Source organism: Xyrauchen texanus, unplaced genomic scaffold (genome assembly GCF_025860055.1).
Source record: "Xyrauchen texanus isolate HMW12.3.18 unplaced genomic scaffold, RBS_HiC_50CHRs HiC_scaffold_184, whole genome shotgun sequence".
Lineage (NCBI taxonomy): Eukaryota > Metazoa > Chordata > Actinopteri > Cypriniformes > Catostomidae > Xyrauchen > Xyrauchen texanus.
The window spans coordinates 36,191-55,044 of NW_026266152.1; positions in this window are offsets into that span (position 1 = coordinate 36,191).

An 18,854-nucleotide genomic window follows, 5' to 3' on the forward strand; every position below is an offset into this window, starting at 1 on the left:
TGAGATAATTAAACACAGGTGAGGAATAATGGGAAACAGCTGGAGGTGATCAGATCAGGTAATGATGGGAAATATAGTACATGGGGAACAGATGACAGAGGCAACACAGGCAGATGGCTAGAAGAACTGAATAAGTCCAGCAGAAGGCCAGGACAGCAGAGCTGATCAGGTGGACAGCCACAAACAAACATTCAACTACTGAACAGAAATCAGGGCATTATATACACAAAGACTAATGAGATAATTAAACACAGGTGAGGAATAATGGGAAACAGCTGGAGGTGATCAGATCAGGTAATGATGGGAAATATAGTACATGGGGAACAGATGACAGATCTAACACACCAGAGGCAAGGGAATGAGGAGAACATGGCCCAGATGAAGTCGGAGAGCAGTGAGACTGGAGCAGATCAAGCAGATGGCCAGGAGGCCCAGGAGACCAGAGAGGATCAGGTGGAACGCCACGAGACATGAGCAGGTCAGGCAGATGGCTAGAAGAACAGAGCAAGTCCAGCAGAAGGCCAGGACAGCAGAGCTGATCAGGTGGACAGCCACAAACAAACATTCAACTACTGAACAGATATCAGGGCATTATATACACAAAGACTAATGAGATAATTAAACACAGGTGAGGAATAATGGGAAACAGCTGGAGGTGATCAGATCAGGTAATGATGGGAAATATAGTACATGGGGAACAGATGACAGAGGCAACACACCAGAGGAAGAAAGACCAGAGCAGGTCAGGCAGATAGCCAGGAGAACAGAACAAGTCCAGCAGAAGGCCAGGACAGCAGAGCTGATCAGGTGGACAGCCACGACACCAGAGACACCAGAGCAGGTCCAGTAGACGGCCAGGAAAGTAGAAATCCACGGTAGAAAACAATAATATAAAGAGGAAAAAACATCCACGTAGGGCATGGGCAAATCACGGTAGGTCTAATAACATTCAACAAATGACCAGGACTGAACAGAAATCAGGGCATTATATACACAAAGACTAATGAGATAATTAAACACAGGTGAGGAATAATGGGAAACAGCTGGAGGTGATCAGATCAGGTAATGATGGGAAATATAGTACATGGGGAACAGATGACAGAGGCAACACAGGCAGATGGCTAGAAGAACTGAATAAGTCCAGCAGAAGGCCAGGACAGCAGAGCTGATCAGGTGGACAGCCACAAACAAACATTCAACTACTGAACAGATATCAGGGCATTATATACACAAAGACTAATGAGATAATTAAACACAGGTGAGGAATAATGGGAAACAGCTGGAGGTGATCAGATCAGGTAATGATGGGAAATATAGTACATGGGGAACAGATGACAGAGGCAACACAGGCAGATGGCTAGAAGAACAGAACAAGTCCAGCAGAAGGCCAGGACAGCAGAGCTGATCAGGTGGACAGCCACAAACGAACATTCAACTACTGAACAGAAATCAGGGCATTATATACACAAAGACTAATGAGATAATTAAACACAGGTGAGGAATAATGGGAAACAGCTGGAGGTGATCAGATCAGGTAATGATGGGAAATATAGTACATGGGGAACAGATGACAGAGGCAACACAGGCAGATGGCTAGAAGAACTGAATAAGTCCAGCAGAAGGCCAGGACAGCAGAGCTGATCAGGTGGACAGCCACAAACAAACGTTCAACTACTGAACAGAAATCAGGGCATTATATACACAAAGACTAATGAGATAATTAAACACAGGTGAGGAATAATGGGAAACAGCTGGAGGTGATCAGATCAGGTAATGATGGGAAATATAGTACATGGGGAACAGATGACAGAGGCAACACAGGCAGATGGCTAGAAGAACTGAATAAGTCCAGCAGAAGGCCAGGACAGCAGAGTTGAACAGGTGGAAAGCCACAAACATTCAAATATTGACCAATACTGAACAGAAATCAGGGCATTATATACACAAAGACTAATGAGATAATTAAACACAGGTGAGGAATAATGGGAAACAGCTGGAGGTGATCAGATCAGGTAATGATGGGAAATATAGTACATGGGGAACAGATGACAGAGGCAACACAGGCAGATGGCTAGAAGAACAGAACAAGTCCAGCAGAAGGCCAGGACAGCAGAGCTGATCAGGTGGACAGCCACAAACAAACATTCAACTACTGAACAGATATCAGGGCATTATATACACAAAGACTAATGAGATAATTAAACACAGGTGAGGAATAATGGGAAACAGCTGGAGGTGATCAGATCAGGTAATGATGGGAAATATAGTACATGGGGAACAGATGACAGAGGCAACACAGGCAGATGGCTAGAAGAACTGAATAAGTCCAGCAGAAGGCCAGGACAGCAGAGCTGATCAGGTGGACAGCCACAAACAAACATTCAACTACTGAACAGAAATCAGGGCATTATATACACAAAGACTAATGAGATAATTAAACACAGGTGAGGAATAATGGGAAACAGCTGGAGGTGATCAGATCAGGTAATGATGGGAAATATAGTACATGGGGAACAGATGACAGAGGCAACACAGGCAGATGGCTAGAAGAACTGAATAAGTCCAGCAGAAGGCCAGGACAGCAGAGCTGATCAGGTGGACAGCCACAAACAAACGTTCAACTACTGAACAGAAATCAGGGCATTATATACACAAAGACTAATGAGATAATTAAACACAGGTGAGGAATAATGGGAAACAGCTGGAGGTGATCAGATCAGGTAATGATGGGAAATATAGTACATGGGGAACAGATGACAGAGGCAACACAGGCAGATGGCTAGAAGAACTGAATAAGTCCAGCAGAAGGCCAGGACAGCAGAGCTGATCAGGTGGACAGCCACAAACAAACGTTCAACTACTGAACAGAAATCAGGGCATTATATACACAAAGACTAATGAGATAATTAAACACAGGTGAGGAATAATGGGAAACAGCTGGAGGTGATCAGATCAGGTAATGATGGGAAATATAGTACATGGGGAACAGATGACAGAGGCAACACAGGCAGATGGCTAGAAGAACTGAATAAGTCCAGCAGAAGGCCAGGACAGCAGAGTTGAACAGGTGGAAAGCCACAAACATTCAAATATTGACCAACTACTGAACAGAAATCAGGGCATTATATACACAAAGACTAATGAGATAATTAAACACAGGTGAGGAATAATGGGAAACAGCTGGAGGTGATCAGATCAGGTAATGATGGGAAATATAGTACATGGGGAACAGATGACAGAGGCAACACAGGCAGATGGCTAGAAGAACAGAACAAGTCCAGCAGAAGGCCAGGACAGCAGAGCTGATCAGGTGGACAGCCACGACACCAGAGACACCAGAGCAGGTCCAGTAGACGGCCAGGAAAGTAGAAATCCACGGTAGAAAACAATAATATAAAGAGGAAAAAACATCCACGTAGGGCATGGGCAAATCACGGTAGGTCTAATAACATTCAACAAATGACCAGGACTGAACAGAAATCAGGGCATTATATACACAAAGACTAATGAGATAATTAAACACAGGTGAGGAATAATGGGAAACAGCTGGAGGTGATCAGATCAGGTAATGATGGGAAATATAGTACATGGGGAACAGATGACAGAGGCAACACAGGCAGATGGCTAGAAGAACTGAATAAGTCCAGCAGAAGGCCAGGACAGCAGAGCTGATCAGGTGGACAGCCACAAACATTCAAACATTGACCAATACTGAACAGAAATCAGGGCATTATATACACAAAGACTAATGAGATAATTAAACACAGGTGAGGAATAATGGGAAACAGCTGGAGGTGATCAGATCAGGTAATGATGGGAAATATAGTACATGGAGAACAGATGACAGAGGCAACACAGGCAGATGGCTAGAAGAACAGAACAAGTCCAGCAGAAGGCCAGGACAGCAGAGCTGATCAGGTGGACAGCCACAAACAAACATTCAACTACTGAACAGATATCAGGGCATTATATACACAAAGACTAATGAGATAATTAAACACAGGTGAGGAATAATGGGAAACAGCTGGAGGTGATCAGATCAGGTAATGATGGGAAATATAGTACATGGGGAACAGATGACAGAGGCAACACAGGCAGATGGCTAGAAGAACTGAATAAGTCCAGCAGAAGGCCAGGACAGCAGAGCTGATCAGGTGGACAGCCACAAACAAACATTCAACTACTGAACAGAAATCAGGGCATTATATACACAAAGACTAATGAGATAATTAAACACAGGTGAGGAATAATGGGAAACAGCTGGAGGTGATCAGATCAGGTAATGATGGGAAATATAGTACATGGGGAACAGATGACAGAGGCAACACAGGCAGATGGCTAGAAGAACTGAATAAGTCCAGCAGAAGGCCAGGACAGCAGAGCTGATCAGGTGGACAGCCACAAACAAACATTCAACTACTGAACAGAAATCAGGGCATTATATACACAAAGACTAATGAGATAATTAAACACAGGTGAGGAATAATGGGAAACAGCTGGAGGTGATCAGATCAGGTAATGATGGGAAATATAGTACATGGGGAACAGATGACAGAGGCAACACAGGCAGATGGCTAGAAGAACTGAATAAGTCCAGCAGAAGGCCAGGACAGCAGAGCTGATCAGGTGGACAGCCACAAACATTCAAACATTGACCAACTACTGAACAGAAATCAGGGCATTATATACACAAAGACTAATGAGATAATTAAACACAGGTGAGGAATAATGGGAAACAGCTGGAGGTGATCAGATCAGGTAATGATGGGAAATATAGTACATGGGGAACAGATGACAGAGGCAACACAGGCAGATGGCTAGAAGAACTGAATAAGTCCAGCAGAAGGCCAGGACAGCAGAGCTGATCAGGTGGAAAGCCACAAACATTCAAATATTGACCAACTACTGAACAGAAATCAGGGCATTATATACACAAAGACTAATGAGATAATTAAACACAGGTGAGGAATAATGGGAAACAGCTGGAGGTGATCAGATCAGGTAATGATGGGAAATATAGTACATGTGGAACAGATGACAGATCTAACACACCAGAGGCAAGGGAATGAGGAGAACATGGCCCAGATGAAGTCGGAGAGCAGTGAGACTGGAGCAGATCAAGCAGATGGCCAGGAGGCCCAGGAGACCAGAGAGGATCAGGTGGAACGCCACGAGACATGAGCAGGTCAGGCAGATGGCTAGAAGAACAGAACAAGTCCAGCAGAAGGCCAGGACAGCAGAGCTGATCAGGTGGACAGCCACAAACGAACATTCAACTACTGAACAGATATCAGGGCATTATATACACAAAGACTAATGAGATAATTAAACACAGGTGAGGAATAATGGGAAACAGCTGGAGGTGATCAGATCAGGTAATGATGGGAAATATAGTACATGGGGAACAGATGACAGAGGCAACACAGGCAGATGGCTAGAAGAACTGAATAAGTCCAGCAGAAGGCCAGGACAGCAGAGCTGATCAGGTGGACAGCCACAAACAAACGTTCAACTACTGAACAGAAATCAGGGCATTATATACACAAAGACTAATGAGATAATTAAACACAGGTGAGGAATAATGGGAAACAGCTGGAGGTGATCAGATCAGGTAATGATGGGAAATATAGTACATGGGGAACAGATGACAGAGGCAACACAGGCAGATGGCTAGAAGAACTGAATAAGTCCAGCAGAAGGCCAGGACAGCAGAGTTGAACAGGTGGAAAGCCACAAACATTCAAATATTGACCAATACTGAACAGAAATCAGGGCATTATATACACAAAGACTAATGAGATAATTAAACACAGGTGAGGAATAATGGGAAACAGCTGGAGGTGATCAGATCAGGTAATGATGGGAAATATAGTACATGGGGAACAGATGACAGAGGCAACACAGGCAGATGGCTAGAAGAACAGAACAAGTCCAGCAGAAGGCCAGGACAGCAGAGCTGATCAGGTGGACAGCCACGACACCAGAGACACCAGAGCAGGTCCAGTAGACGGCCAGGAAAGTAGAAATCCACGGTAGAAAACAATAATATAAAGAGGAAAAAACATCCACGTAGGGCATGGGCAAATCACGGTAGGTCTAATAACATTCAACAAATGACCAGGACTGAACAGAAATCAGGGCATTATATACACAAAGACTAATGAGATAATTAAACACAGGTGAGGAATAATGGGAAACAGCTGGAGGTGATCAGATCAGGTAATGATGGGAAATATAGTACATGGGGAACAGATGACAGAGGCAACACAGGCAGATGGCTAGAAGAACTGAATAAGTCCAGCAGAAGGCCAGGACAGCAGAGCTGATCAGGTGGACAGCCACAAACAAACGTTCAACTTCTGAACAGAAATCAGGGCATTATATACACAAAGACTAATGAGATAATTAAACACAGGTGAGGAATAATGGGAAACAGCTGGAGGTGATCAGATCAGGTAATGATGGGAAATATAGTACATGGGGAACAGATGACAGAGGCAACACAGGCAGATGGCTAGAAGAACTGAATAAGTCCAGCAGAAGGCCAGGACAGCAGAGATGAACAGGTGGAAAGCCACAAAAATTCAAATATTGACCAACACTGAACAGAAATCAGGGCATTATATACACAAAGACTAATGAGATAATTAAACACAGGTGAGGAATAATGGGAAACAGCTGGAGGTGATCAGATCAGGTAATGATGGGAAATATAGTACATGGAGAACAGATGACAGAGGCAACACAGGCAGATGGCTAGAAGAACAGAACAAGTCCAGCAGAAGGCCAGGACAGCAGAGCTGATCAGGTGGACAGCCACAAACGAACATTCAACTACTGAACAGATATCAGGGCATTATATACACAAAGACTAATGAGATAATTAAACACAGGTGAGGAATAATGGGAAACAGCTGGAGGTGATCAGATCAGGTAATGATGGGAAATATAGTACATGGGGAACAGATGACAGAGGCAACACAGGCAGATGGCTAGAAGAACTGAATAAGTCCAGCAGAAGGCCAGGACAGCAGAGCTGATCAGGTGGACAGCCACAAACAAACGTTCAACTACTGAACAGAAATCAGGGCATTATATACACAAAGACTAATGAGATAATTAAACACAGGTGAGGAATAATGGGAAACAGCTGGAGGTGATCAGATCAGGTAATGATGGGAAATATAGTACATGGGGAACAGATGACAGAGGCAACACAGGCAGATGGCTAGAAGAACTGAATAAGTCCAGCAGAAGGCCAGGACAGCAGAGCTGATCAGGTGGACAGCCACAAACAAACGTTCAACTACTGAACAGAAATCAGGGCATTATATACACAAAGACTAATGAGATAATTAAACACAGGTGAGGAATAATGGGAAACAGCTGGAGGTGATCAGATCAGGTAATGATGGGAAATATAGTACATGGGGAACAGATGACAGAGGCAACACAGGCAGATGGCTAGAAGAACTGAATAAGTCCAGCAGAAGGCCAGGACAGCAGAGTTGAACAGGTGGAAAGCCACAAACATTCAAATATTGACCAATACTGAACAGAAATCAGGGCATTATATACACAAAGACTAATGAGATAATTAAACACAGGTGAGGAATAATGGGAAACAGCTGGAGGTGATCAGATCAGGTAATGATGGGAAATATAGTACATGGGGAACAGATGACAGAGGCAACACAGGCAGATGGCTAGAAGAACAGAACAAGTCCAGCAGAAGGCCAGGACAGCAGAGCTGATCAGGTGGACAGCCACAAACAAACGTTCAACTACTGAACAGAAATCAGGGCATTATATACACAAAGACTAATGAGATAATTAAACACAGGTGAGGAATAATGGGAAACAGCTGGAGGTGATCAGATCAGGTAATGATGGGAAATATAGTACATGGGGAACAGATGACAGATCTAACACACCAGAGGCAAGGGAATGAGGAGAACATGGCCCAGATGAAGTCGGAGAGCAGTGAGACTGGAGCAGATCAAGCAGATGGCCAGGAGGCCCAGGAGACCAGAGAGGATCAGGTGGAACGCCACGAGACATGAGCAGGTCAGGCAGATGGCTAGAAGAACAGAGCAAGTCCAGCAGAAGGCCAGGACAGCAGAGCTGATCAGGTGGACAGCCACAAACAAACATTCAACTACTGAACAGATATCAGGGCATTATATACACAAAGACTAATGAGATAATTAAACACAGGTGAGGAATAATGGGAAACAGCTGGAGGTGATCAGATCAGGTAATGATGGGAAATATAGTACATGGGGAACAGATGACAGAGGCAACACAGGCAGATGGCTAGAAGAACAGAACAAGTCCAGCAGAAGGCCAGGACAGCAGAGCTGATCAGGTGGACAGCCACGACACCAGAGACACCAGAGCAGGTCCAGTAGACGGCCAGGAAAGTAGAAATCCACGGTAGAAAACAATAATATAAAGAGGAAAAACATCCACGTAGGGCATGGGCAAATCACGGTAGGTCTAATAACATTCAACAAATGACCAGGACTGAACAGAAATCAGGGCATTATATACACAAAGACTAATGAGATAATTAAACACAGGTGAGGAATAATGGGAAACAGCTGGAGGTGATCAGATCAGGTAATGATGGGAAATATAGTACATGGGGAACAGATGACAGAGGCAACACAGGCAGATGGCTAGAAGAACAGAACAAGTCCAGCAGAAGGCCAGGACAGCAGAGCTGATCAGGTGGACAGCCACAAACAAACATTCAACTACTGAACAGAAATCAGGGCATTATATACACAAAGACTAATGAGATAATTAAACACAGGTGAGGAATAATGGGAAACAGCTGGAGGTGATCAGATCAGGTAATGATGGGAAATATAGTACATGGGGAACAGATGACAGAGGCAACACAGGCAGATGGCTAGAAGAACTGAATAAGTCCAGCAGAAGGCCAGGACAGCAGAGCTGATCAGGTGGACAGCCACAAACAAACGTTCAACTACTGAACAGAAATCAGGGCATTATATACACAAAGACTAATGAGATAATTAAACACAGGTGAGGAATAATGGGAAACAGCTGGAGGTGATCAGATCAGGTAATGATGGGAAATATAGTACATGGGGAACAGATGACAGAGGCAACACAGGCAGATGGCTAGAAGAACAGAACAAGTCCAGCAGAAGGCCAGGACAGCAGAGCTGATCAGGTGGACAGCCACAAACGAACATTCAACTACTGAACAGATATCAGGGCATTATATACACAAAGACTAATGAGATAATTAAACACAGGTGAGGAATAATGGGAAACAGCTGGAGGTGATCAGATCAGGTAATGATGGGAAATATAGTACATGGGGAACAGATGACAGAGGCAACACAGGCAGATGGCTAGAAGAACTGAATAAGTCCAGCAGAAGGCCAGGACAGCAGAGTTGATCAGGTGGACAGCCACAAACAAACATTCAACTACTGAACAGAAATCAGGGCATTATATACACAAAGACTAATGAGATAATTAAACACAGGTGAGGAATAATGGGAAACAGCTGGAGGTGATCAGATCAGGTAATGATGGGAAATATAGTACATGGGGAACAGATGACAGATCTAACACACCAGAGGCAAGGGAATGAGGAGAACATGGCCCAGATGAAGTCGGAGAGCAGTGAGACTGGAGCAGATCAAGCAGATGGCCAGGAGGCCCAGGAGACCAGAGAGGATCAGGTGGAACGCCACGAGACATGAGCAGGTCAGGCAGATGGCTAGAAGAACAGAGCAAGTCCAGCAGAAGGCCAGGACAGCAGAGCTGATCAGGTGGACAGCCACAAACAAACATTCAACTACTGAACAGATATCAGGGCATTATATACACAAAGACTAATGAGATAATTAAACACAGGTGAGGAATAATGGGAAACAGCTGGAGGTGATCAGATCAGGTAATGATGGGAAATATAGTACATGGGGAACAGATGACAGAGGCAACACACCAGAGGGAAGAAAGACCAGAGCAGGTCAGGCAGATAGCCAGGAGAACAGAACAAGTCCAGCAGAAGGCCAGGACAGCAGAGCTGATCAGGTGGACAGCCACGACACCAGAGACACCAGAGCAGGTCCAGTAGACGGCCAGGAAAGTAGAAATCCACGGTAGAAAACAATAATATAAAGAGGAAAAAACATCCACGTAGGGCATGGGCAAATCACGGTAGGTCTAATAACATTCAACAAATGACCAGGACTGAACAGAAATCAGGGCATTATATACACAAAGACTAATGAGATAATTAAACACAGGTGAGGAATAATGGGAAACAGCTGGAGGTGATCAGATCAGGTAATGATGGGAAATATAGTACATGGGGAACAGATGACAGAGGCAACACAGGCAGATGGCTAGAAGAACTGAATAAGTCCAGCAGAAGGCCAGGACAGCAGAGCTGATCAGGTGGACAGCCACAAACAAACGTTCAACTACTGAACAGAAATCAGGGCATTATATACACAAAGACTAATGAGATAATTAAACACAGGTGAGGAATAATGGGAAACAGCTGGAGGTGATCAGATCAGGTAATGATGGGAAATATAGTACATGGGGAACAGATGACAGAGGCAACACAGGCAGATGGCTAGAAGAACTGAATAAGTCCAGCAGAAGGCCAGGACAGCAGAGCTGATCAGGTGGACAGCCACAAACAAACGTTCAACTACTGAACAGAAATCAGGGCATTATATACACAAAGACTAATGAGATAATTAAACACAGGTGAGGAATAATGGGAAACAGCTGGAGGTGATCAGATCAGGTAATGATGGGAAATATAGTACATGGGGAACAGATGACAGAGGCAACACAGGCAGATGGCTAGAAGAACTGAATAAGTCCAGCAGAAGGCCAGGACAGCAGAGTTGAACAGGTGGAAAGCCACAAACATTCAAATATTGACCAATACTGAACAGAAATCAGGGCATTATATACACAAAGACTAATGAGATAATTAAACACAGGTGAGGAATAATGGGAAACAGCTGGAGGTGATCAGATCAGGTAATGATGGGAAATATAGTACATGGGGAACAGATGACAGAGGCAACACAGGCAGATGGCTAGAAGAACAGAACAAGTCCAGCAGAAGGCCAGGACAGCAGAGCTGATCAGGTGGACAGCCACAAACGAACATTCAACTACTGAACAGATATCAGGGCATTATATACACAAAGACTAATGAGATAATTAAACACAGGTGAGGAATAATGGGAAACAGCTGGAGGTGATCAGATCAGGTAATGATGGGAAATATAGTACATGGGGAACAGATGACAGAGGCAACACACCAGAGGCAAGGGAATGAGGAGAACATGGCCCAGATGAAGTCGGAGAGCAGTGAGACTGGAGCAGATCAAGCAGATGGCCAGGAGGCCCAGGAGACCAGAGAGGATCAGGTGGAACGCCACGAGACATGAGCAGGTCAGGCAGATGGCTAGAAGAACAGAGCAAGTCCAGCAGAAGGCCAGGACAGCAGAGCTGATCAGGTGGACAGCCACAAACAAAACATTCAACTACTGAACAGATATCAGGGCATTATATACACAAAGACTAATGAGATAATTAAACACAGGTGAGGAATAATGGGAAACAGCTGGAGGTGATCAGATCAGGTAATGATGGGAAATATAGTACATGGGGAACAGATGACAGAGGCAACACAGGCAGATGGCTAGAAGAACAGAACAAGTCCAGCAGAAGGCCAGGACAGCAGAGCTGATCAGGTGGACAGCCACGACACCAGAGACACCAGAGCAGGTCCAGTAGACGGCCAGGAAAGTAGAAATCCACGGTAGAAAACAATAATATAAAGAGGAAAAAACATCCACGTAGGGCATGGGCAAATCACGGTAGGTCTAATAACATTCAACAAATGACCAGGACTGAACAGAAATCAGGGCATTATATACACAAAGACTAATGAGATAATTAAACACAGGTGAGGAATAATGGGAAACAGCTGGAGGTGATCAGATCAGGTAATGATGGGAAATATAGTACATGGGGAACAGATGACAGAGGCAACACAGGCAGATGGCTAGAAGAACAGAACAAGTCCAGCAGAAGGCCAGGACAGCAGAGCTGATCAGGTGGACAGCCACAAACGAACATTCAACTACTGAACATATATCAGGGCACTATATACACAAAGACTAATGAGATAATTAAACACAGGTGAGGAATAATGGGAAACAGCTGGAGGTGATCAGATCAGGTAATGATGGGAAATATAGTACATGGGGACCAGATGACAGAGGCAACACAGGCAGATGGCTAGAAGAACTGAATAAGTCCAGCAGAAGGCCAGGACAGCAGAGCTGATCAGGTGGACAGCCACAAACAAACGTTCAACTACTGAACAGAAATCAGGGCATTATATACACAAAGACTAATGAGATAATTAAACACAGGTGAGGAATAATGGGAAACAGCTGGAGGTGATCAGATCAGGTAATGATGGGAAATATAGTACATGGGGAACAGATGACAGAGGCAACACAGGCAGATGGCTAGAAGAACAGAACAAGTCCAGCAGAAGGCCAGGACAGCAGAGCTGATCAGGTGGACAGCCACAAACAAACATTCAACTACTGAACAGAAATCAGGGCATTATATACACAAAGACTAATGAGATAATTAAACACAGGTGAGGAATAATGGGAAACAGCTGGAGGTGATCAGATCAGGTAATGATGGGAAATATAGTACATGGGGAACAGATGACAGAGGCAACACAGGCAGATGGCTAGAAGAACTGAATAAGTCCAGCAGAAGGCCAGGACAGCAGAGCTGATCAGGTGGACAGCCACAAAACAAACATTCAACTACTGAACAGAAATCAGGGCATTATATACACAAAGACTAATGAGATAATTAAACACAGGTGAGGAATAATGGGAAACAGCTGGAGGTGATCAGATCAGGTAATGATGGGAAATATAGTACATGGGGAACAGATGACAGAGGCAACACAGGCAGATGGCTAGAAGAACTGAATAAGTCCAGCAGAAGGCCAGGACAGCAGAGTTGAACAGGTGGAAAGCCACAAACATTCAAATATTGACCAATACTGAACAGAAATCAGGGCATTATATACACAAAGACTAATGAGATAATTAAACACAGGTGAGGAATAATGGGAAACAGCTGGAGGTGATCAGATCAGGTAATGATGGGAAATATAGTACATGGGGAACAGATGACAGAGGCAACACAGGCAGATGGCTAGAAGAACAGAACAAGTCCAGCAGAAGGCCAGGACAGCAGAGCTGATCAGGTGGACAGCCACAAACATAACATTCAACTACTGAACAGATATCAGGGCATTATATACACAAAGACTAATGAGATAATTAAACACAGGTGAGGAATAATGGGAAACAGCTGGAGGTGATCAGATCAGGTAATGATGGGAAATATAGTACATGGGGAACAGATGACAGAGGCAACACAGGCAGATGGCTAGAAGAACTGAATAAGTCCAGCAGAAGGCCAGGACAGCAGAGCTGATCAGGTGGACAGCCACAAACAAACATTCAACTACTGAACAGAAATCAGGGCATTATATACACAAAGACTAATGAGATAATTAAACACAGGTGAGGAATAATGGGAAACAGCTGGAGGTGATCAGATCAGGTAATGATGGGAAATATAGTACATGGGGAACAGATGACAGAGCTAACACACCAGAGGCAAGGGAATGAGGAGAACATGGCCCAGATGAAGTCGGAGAGCAGTGAGACTGGAGCAGATCAAGCAGATGGCCAGGAGGCCCAGGAGACCAGAGAGGATCAGGTGGAACGCCACGAGACATGAGCAGGTCAGGCAGATGGCTAGAAGAACAGAGCAAGTCCAGCAGAAGGCCAGGACAGCAGAGCTGATCAGGTGGACAGCCACAAACAAACATTCAACTACTGAACAGATATCAGGGCATTATATACACAAAGACTAATGAGATAATTAAACACAGGTGAGGAATAATGGGAAACAGCTGGAGGTGATCAGATCAGGTAATGATGGGAAATATAGTACATGGGGAACAGATGACAGAGGCAACACAGGCAGATGGCTAGAAGAACAGAACAAGTCCAGCAGAAGGCCAGGACAGCAGAGCTGATCAGGTGGACAGCCACGACACCAGAGACACCAGAGCAGGTCCAGTAGACGGCCAGGAAAGTAGAAATCCACGGTAGAAAACAATAATATAAAGAGGAAAAACATCCTCGTAGGGCATGGGCAAATCACGGTAGGTCTAATAACATTCAACAAATGACCAGGACTGAACAGAAATCAGGGCATTATATACACAAAGACTAATGAGATAATTAAACACAGGTGAGGAATAATGGGAAACAGCTGGAGGTGATCAGATCAGGTAATGATGGGAAATATAGTACATGGGGAACAGATGACAGAGGCAACACAGGCAGATGGCTAGAAGAACTGAATAAGTCCAGCAGAAGGCCAGGACAGCAGAGCTGATCAGGTGGACAGCCACAAACAAACATTCAACTACTGAACAGAAATCAGGGCATTATATACACAAAGACTAATGAGATAATTAAACACAGGTGAGGAATAATGGGAAACAGCTGGAGGTGATCAGATCAGGTAATGATGGGAAATATAGTACATGGGGAACAGATGACAGAGGCAACACAGGCAGATGGCTAGAAGAACTGAATAAGTCCAGCAGAAGGCCAGGACAGCAGAGCTGATCAGGTGGACAGCCACAAACAAACGTTCAACTACTGAACAGAAATCAGGGCATTATATACACAAAGACTAATGAGATAATTAAACACAGGTGAGGAATAATGGGAAACAGCTGGAGGTGATCAGATCAGGTAATGATGGGAAATATAGTACATGGGGAACAGATGACAGAGGCAACACAGGCAGATGGCTAGAAGAACTGAATAAGTCCAGCAGAAGGCCAGGACAGCAGAGCTGATCAGGTGGACAGCCACAAACAAACGTTCAACTACTGAACAGAAATCAGGGCATTATATACACAAAGACTAATGAGATAATTAAACACAGGTGAGGAATAATGGGAAACAGCTGGAGGTGATCAGATCAGGTAATGATGGGAAATATAGTACATGGGGAACAGATGACAGAGGCAACACAGGCAGATGGCTAGAAGAACTGAATAAGTCCAGCAGAAGGCCAGGACAGCAGAGTTGAACAGGTGGAAAGCCACAAACATTCAAATATTGACCAATACTGAACAGAAATCAGGGCATTATATACACAAAGACTAATGAGATAATTAAACACAGGTGAGGAATAATGGGAAACAGCTGGAGGTGATCAGATCAGGTAATGATGGGAAATATAGTACATGGGGAACAGATGACAGAGGCAACACAGGCAGATTGCTAGAAGAACAGAACAAGTCCAGCAGAAGGCCAGGACAGCAGAGCTGATCAGGTGGACAGCCACAAACGAACATTCAACTACTGAACAGTTATCAGGGCATTATATACACAAAGACTAATGAGATAATTAAACACAGGTGAGGAATAATGGGAAACAGCTGGAGGTGATCAGATCAGGTAATGATTGGAAATATAGTACATGGGGAACAGATGACAGATCTAACACACCAGAGGCAAGGGAATGAGGAGAACATGGCCCAGATGAAGTCGGAGAGCAGTGAGACTGGAGCAGATCAAGCAGATGGCCAGGAGGCCCAGGAGACCAGAGAGGATCAAGTGGAACGCCACGAGACATGAGCAGGTCAGGCAGATGGCTAGAAGAACAGAGCAAGTCCAGCAGAAGGCCAGGACAGCAGAGCTGATCAGGTGGACAGCCACGACACCAGGGATACCAGAAGCAGGTCCAGTAGACGGCCAGGAAAGTAGAAATCCACGGTAGAAAACAATAATATAAAGAGGAAAAAACATCCACGAAGGACATGGGCAAATCACGGTAGGTCTAATAACATTCAACAAATGACCAGGACTGAACAGAAATCAGGGCATTATATACACAAAGACTAATGAGATAATTAAACACAGGTGAGGAATAATGGGAAACAGCTGGAGGTGATCAGATCATGTAATGATGGGAAATATAGTATATGGGGAACAGATGACAGAGGCAACACAGGCAGATGGCTAGAAGAACTGAATAAGTCCAGCAGAAGGCCAGGACAGCAGAGTTGATCAGGTGGACAGACACGACACCAGGGATACAAGAGCAGGTACAGCAGAAGGCCAGGACAGCAGAGCTGATCAGGTGGACAGCCACAAACGAACATTCAACTACTGAACAGAAATCAGGGCATTATATACACAAAGACTAATGAGATAATTAAACACAGGTGAGGAATAATGGGAAACAGCTGGAGGTGATCAGATCAGGTAATGATGGGAAATATAGTACATGGGGAACAGATGACAGAGGCAACACAGGCAGATGGCTAGAAGAACTGAATAAGTCCAGCAGAAGGCCAGGACAGCAGAGCTGATCAGGTGGACAGCCACAAACAAACATTCAACTACTGAACAGAAATCAGGGCATTATATACACAAAGACTAATGAGATAATTAAACACAGGTGAGGAATAATGGGAAACAGCTGGATGTGATCAGATCAGGTAATGATGGGAAATATAGTACATGGGGAACAGATGACAGAGGCAACACAGGCAGATGGCTAGAAGAACTGAATAAGTACAGCAGAAGGCCAGGACAGCAGAGTTAAACAGGTGGAAAGCCACAAACATTCAAATATTGACCAATACTGAACAGAAATCAGGGCATTATATACACAAAGACTAATGAGATAATTAAACACAGGTGAGGAATAATGGGAAACAGCTGGAGGTGATCAGATCAGGTAATGATGGGAAATATAGTACATGGGGAACAGATGACAGAGGCAACACAGGCAGATGGCTAGAAGAACAGAACAAGTCCAGCAGAAGGCCAGGACAGCAGAGCTGCTCAGGTGGACAGCCACGACACCAGAGACACCAGAGCAGGTCCAGTATACGGCCAGGAAAGTAGAAATCCACGGTAGAAAACAATAATATAAAGAGGAAAAAACATCCACGTAGGGCATGGGCAAATCACGGTAGGTCTAATAACATTCAACAAATGACCAGGACTGAACAGAAATCAGGGCATTATATACACAAAGACTAATGAGATAATTAAACACAGGTGAGGAATAATGGGAAACAGCTGGAGGTGATCAGATCAGGTAATGATGGGAAATATAGTACATGGGGAACAGATGACAGAGGCAACACAGGCGGATGGCTAGAAGAACTGAATAAGTACAGCAGAAGGCCAGGACAGCAGAGCTGAACAGGTGGACAAGCCACAAACATTCAAATATTGACCAACTACTGAACAGAAATCAGGGCATTATATACACAAAGACTAATGAGATAATTAAACACAGGTGAGGAATAATGGGAAACAGCTGGAGGTGATCAGATCAGGTAATGATGGGAAATATAGTACATGGGACGAACAGATGACAGAGAGCAACACAGGCGAGATGGCTAGAGAAGAACAGAACAAGTCCAGCAGAAGGCCAGGACAGCAGAGCTGATCAGGTGGACAGCCACAAACAAACATTCAACTACTGAACAGATATCAGGGCATTATATACACAAAGACTAATGAGATAATTAAACACAGGTGAGGAATAATGGGAAACAGCTGGAGGTGATCAGATCAGGTAATGATGGGAAATATAGTACATGGGGAACAGATGACAGAGGCAACACAGGCAGATGGCTAGAAGAACAGAACAAGTCCAGCAGAAGGCCAGGACAGCAGAGCTGATCAGGTGGACAGCCACAAACGAACATTCAACTACTGAACAGATATCAGGGCATTATATACACAAAGACTAATGAGATAATTAAACACAGGTGAGGAATAATGGGAAACAGCTGGAGGTGATCAGATCAGGTAATGATGGGAAATATAGTACATGGGAACAGATGACAGAGGCAACACAGGCAGATGGCTAGAAGAACTGAATAAGTCCAGCAGAAGGCCAGGACAGCAGAGCTGATCAGGTGGACAGCCACAAACAAACATTCAACTACTGAACAGAAATCAGGGCATTATATACACAAAGACTAATGAGATAATTAAACACAGGTGAGGAATAATGGGAAACAGCTGGAGGTGATCAGATCAGGTAATGATGGGAAATATAGTACATGGGGAACAGATGACAGATCTAACACACCAGAGGCAAGGGAATGAGGAGAACATGGCCCAGATGAAGTCGGAGAGCAGTGAGACTGGAGCAGATCAAGCAGATGGCCAGGAGGCCCAGGAGACCAGAGAGGATCAGGTGGAACGCCACGAGACATGAGCAGGTCAGGCAGATGGCTAGAAGAACAGAGCAAGTCCAGCAGAAGGCCAGGACAGCAGAGCTGATCAGGTGGACAGCCACAACACCAGGGATACCAGAAGCAGGTCCAGTAGACGGCCAGGAAAGTAGAAATCCACGGTAGAAAACAATAATATAAAGAGGAAAAATCATCCACGAAGGACATGGGCAAATCACGGTAGGTGTAATAACATTCAACAAATGACCAGGACTGAACAGAAATCAGGGCATTATATACACAAAGACTAATGAGATAATTAAACACAGGTGAGGAATAATGGGAAACAGCTGGAGGTGATCAGATCATGTAATGATGGGAAATATAGTATATGGGGAACAGATGACAGAGGCAACACAGGCAGATGGCTAGAAGAACTGAATAAGTCCAGCAGAAGGCCAGGACAGCAGAGTTGATCAGGTGGACAGACACGACA